The 4,627-nt window shown below is 51.8% G+C and overlaps 1 pseudogene; it reads right to left on the bottom strand.

Moving 5' to 3' along the window:
- Positions 1-1,376: 1,376 nt before the first annotated feature.
- On the bottom strand, positions 1,377-2,483 carry LOC143675903 (coiled-coil domain-containing protein 25-like; annotated as a pseudogene).
- Positions 2,484-4,627: the final 2,144 nt, after the last annotated feature.

Raw genomic sequence — 4,627 nt, 5'->3', positions numbered from 1 at the left:
TGTTTGTGGGGGTGGGGGCACATTCACATATATTGACCAGCACCAGGTTCTTTTTAATATAGGAGAAGATATTCTAAGAATATGAAAAGCATTTCAAAACATCAATGTTCAGGGAAAGACTACATAACAGAAATACTTTTCAGAGTTGGCGCTTTCGAAAGCCTTTCTCAGGAACAAAGGTAGTCAGCTTTCATGAGGCACCCAGAGATGTTCCGGTAAAAATATTTCCAATTTCCTAAAGTTATATGCTGTTTTCAAGTCCAACTATATTATATATCTACATAGTTCAAGTCCAACTATTATGTATATATATATAAATGATCATATATATATATATATGATCATTTTCTGTCAGCAAAAAAGTGGACTGTGCTGGTTTGAAAGGGTTTATGTACCCTAGAAAAGCCATATTTTAATCCAAATCAACCTTGCGGGAGCAACGGTTTCTTCTAATCCTTCTTCAGGACTGTATGTTGGAAACTTGAATTAGCTCATCTCCATGGAGATGTGACTCAATCAAGTGTGGGTATTAAATTTGATTAGGTGGAGACGTGTCTCCACCCATTCCAGGTGAATCTTGATTATTTTACTGGAATCTTTTAAAAGAGGAAGCATTTTGGAGAAAGCTTCAGAATGACATAGCCACGAGAAGCAGAGTCCACCAGCCAGCGTTCTTTAGCGATGAAGAAGGAAAACGCCTCCCGGGGAGCTTCATGAAACAAGAAGCCTGGAGAGAAAGCTAGCAGATGCTGCTGTTCACCATATGCCTTTTGAGATGAGAGAGAAACCCTGAACTTCATCGGCCTTCTTGAATCAAGGTATCTATCTCTCCCTGGATGCCTTAGATTGGACATTTCTATAGACTTGCTTTAATTGGGACATTTTCTTGGCCTTATAACTGTAAATTAACATCTTATTAAGATCCCCCCCCCCCCCCCCCCCCCCCCCCCCGCTTTAAAAGCCATTCCATTTCTGGTATATTGCATTCTGGCAGTGAGAAAACTAGAACAGGAACTTAAAAAAAATCTCTGAAATTAATATTTATGTAAATGAAGGTAGGATTTTGGTTGGTGTTTTTTTATAATTCAGACCATAGCTGGAATCAGAATGTCTGCGACTGTCCCTAAATTCACATCTTTAAAAGTCCTTTTTCTCATCTGAATCATTGCTGCCCTGATTTGAAGACCTGTTCTCAACATCACTAGTGATAATAGCTTCTTAACTGCAGCCTTGCAAACCCGCTCCTTCCTCATCCCAGAGGCAGCACCGTAGAGAAGAACCGTGGACTTCAGAATTACGGACCTGAGTTTGAGAGCTTGGATTGCCACTTACAGCCACCGCCGTTGGCACATTAACCACTTGCACTCCGGCTTCTTTTATCTAAGTTCATCCATTCTCCTCTTCTTCATTTCTTCTTTTTCTCTTTTACATCTGAATTTGGGATTTATTTTTCATTCTTCTCTTCATGATCTCGGCATTCTTTCTCTGCTTCCAGGTCTGGGAAATGCTCCATTTTGGTCTTTTCTAATCGATTTCGTATCTCATTTACTTTCTTCTCCACTGTCACAATTTTAACATCCTTTTGCTTGTGAAAGCCTGTCTGTCCCCCATCCATGTCAGCTGTTTTCTTCAGGCTAGACCATGGTGTACATACCATACCGATGTTCATTTCTTCAGCCTTGAAGGCTCCTGACCCTGACAAGATGTGCACAGTCAGTCCATCAGCACTTCCTTTGGGAGGTCTTCTGTCCTCTCCCCAACTATCTCCAGGCCAGCCTCGCTTTATTAGATCTGCATCTGCTGGCAATTTCAAAATCAAAGGCGTTTGAAAACTTACTTTCATATTTATCCTTTCCCATGTAAACAGAGTGAGCAGATGAATCAACACCAAAGAAATGCTTCAGGATGAGGTCCCTGCACAGCGGCGGCCTGGGACGCCTGGCTTCGGAGTCCCGCTGTCACTCAGGGTCATGGGAGGTCATGGGGCCCACTCACTGCTACTGCTGGTGAGGTTGAACTCCATGGTCTCTGCAGTGACAGGCAGCTCCCGCACAAGCTGCAACGCTCAACTCTGGAAGCTCAAGATACCAGAAGCACCGGCCCCTTTGATTTTTGCCAGCTTTCCCCGAAATAGCTTTTTTAGCAAAAGCATCCAGTTCAGAACTCACTTTTTTCTTTCTCTCTTTCTTTTCTTTTTTTTTTTTTTTTGCATTTAGTTGTCATGTCTCTTCAGCCTTCCTCATGGTGGATCAACTCTCATGACCTTGTCACATTTAAACACTACTTGGGGGAATGTCCATCTATTTTGGGTTGCCTAACGTTTCCTCATGATTAGATTCAGGTTATGTATCTTTGGCAGGAATTTCACAGGTGAGGCTGTGCTTCTCCCTGCATCCTATGCAGTGGCCTGTGGTTTGGCTTCACCTCGTTACTGCTGGCGCTGGTGACCCCTGGGCTAAGGTGGCATCTGCCAGCTTCTCCATGGTCAAGCTACTCCTCCCCCCTCAATGTATAAGTATTTAGTGTGGAGGAGCACATGCATTTTAAGTTTTCATAAGCAATGTCAAATGGCAGCAGAAAATATATCTTATGTCTCTGGAGTCTTTGCCCACGACAGTGCTGTTTTCGCAGTATACCGTGAAATCTGCTGACTTTTAACAATGGGAATTGATTCGCTTACAAGTGTACAGTTTTGAGGCTGTGAAAATGTCCAAATCAAGGCATCATCAAGACGATGTTTTCTTCCTGAAGACTGTCCTCCGGTGATCCTGGACTCGTTGGCCACGTGGCAAGGCGTTTGCTGGTCGCTCTCTTCTCTTCCTGGTTTCCGTGCTTCCCATTTCCTGCTGCCCTGGTTTTCTCTCTTTGTTTGAATTACACTCTCTTATAAAGACTCCAGTAGGAGTTAACATGCCTTAACTGGGGTACCTCATCCAAGGACCCTACCTACATAGGTTCACATCCCCAGGAATGGATCCGCTTTAAGGACATGATTTCGTGTGGCATCTACAGCTTTCAACCCCCACTAAATGTCTTCTTCTGTTTGCTAATTTGGGGCGAAACTGAGGGCACTGAGAAGACCCTGCTAGGACTTTGGGGCTTGGCTGCTTCTCCCCCCACACTCCTGATGCTCTTGGCCCCCCGACCCTTGTCCTGGGGATTTGCCCCCTTCCCCGTCCCCACCTCCCCAGCCTCCTGGGGATCCCTGGTTCCCCTGGGAGGGGCCCCTGCCCCCCCACAGCTCCCTCCCTGGCCCACTTCTTGGGGCTCTGCTTCCCTCTCCCAAGCCCGTGTGGCCGAGGCGTCCTGCAGGTGAGGACGGCGGAGCTCGGGGACGGGCGGCTTTACCCAGGGGCCCCGCGAGAGGGGACCGCGCGCCCTCCAGCCCCGAGCGCCCCACGGGGCACCTGGGTGGGCAGTGGACGGCAGCAGGGGCCCCGCTCCCCGGCCTCAGGAGGGGCTGTCTGGACCAGGGAGGCCGGGCCTGGGCGGTGTGTGGGGGTGCTGTAGGTTCACCGTTTGGAGGTGCCCCGTTTCCAGGGATCACTGGGCTGGCGAGTCCTGTTGGGAGGGTCTAAGCCTGGCATCGTCTCCCCTCGCAGACAGGGGATCCCCCAGAGCCGCCCGTGGGGTCTGCAAGTGCCCAGATTCCTCGGAGAGGCAGAACGCGGGATCCTGTGGGAGAGGCTGCCCCGCCCCCCGCCCCTCGGGCCCTCTCGTCCCCCAGCGCCCCACCTCCGCCCATCCCCCACCCATGGCTAAATCCCCCAGGCCAGTGTAGAGCGAAAGTTGAACACGTGTCAAATACCGACCAAAGCCCAGCACGTCCCGTAAACTGTTCCACATTACACAGACGGGGGCCCGTCGCTGTAGTGGATTTTATTTTCTTTTACAAACCTGCACAGTCGGGGGACATCTAACCTGCGGATGTGACCTCCTGTCTTTGTGGCCATCTTGTGGGTGGTGAATCGCAGTCCGGAGGTGCCAGGCTGCCCTCGGCCCTGCAGGAGGGGGTCCCTGCTACCCCAAGTCCTCCCTGCACAGGGACCGTCCTCCAAAAGCCGAGCCCACGCAGGCACCCCCAAGCTGGGCTTCTCGCAGGAGGTCAGAACCACCAGACAGACACCTGCCAGCCTGGCGCCCCCGCCCCGTCGCGCCCCCGCCCATCGCGCCCCCGCCCATAGCGCCCCCGCCCATCGCGCCCCCGCCCCGTCGCGCCCCCGCCCATCGCGCCCCCGCCCATCGGGACCCCGCCCATCGCGCCCCCACCCCGTCGCGACCTCGCCCATCGCGACCCCGCCCCGTTGTGACCCCGCCCATCACGGCCCCGCCCATCGCGGCCCCGCCCATCGCGCCCCCGCCCCCTGCTCTCTGAGCTCCAGCCACGCTCACCTTCCTCGTAGACGCTCAGCCACACCTCAGGACCCAGAGAGTTGTCACCGAAGGACGCCCCACCCTCACCTTTCAAACCCCATCCCACTTTCGCAGCTCAAGGGGGTCCGGGGGGGCCAAGTCATACTCTGGCCCTCACCCCACTAGTGCCCCAGCTCATCTCAACCTCTCCTCTGTCTGGAGGAGGTGTCTCTTTTCCCTTGTCTGAGACCACCCACTTTCTCTCCCTGGGGAG

Source organism: Tamandua tetradactyla, chromosome 3 (genome assembly GCF_023851605.1).
Source record: "Tamandua tetradactyla isolate mTamTet1 chromosome 3, mTamTet1.pri, whole genome shotgun sequence".
NCBI classification, from domain to species: Eukaryota; Metazoa; Chordata; class Mammalia; order Pilosa; family Myrmecophagidae; genus Tamandua; species Tamandua tetradactyla.
The sequence above is the reverse complement of the archived record's forward strand: the minus strand, read 5'-3'. Positions and strand labels throughout refer to the sequence as shown.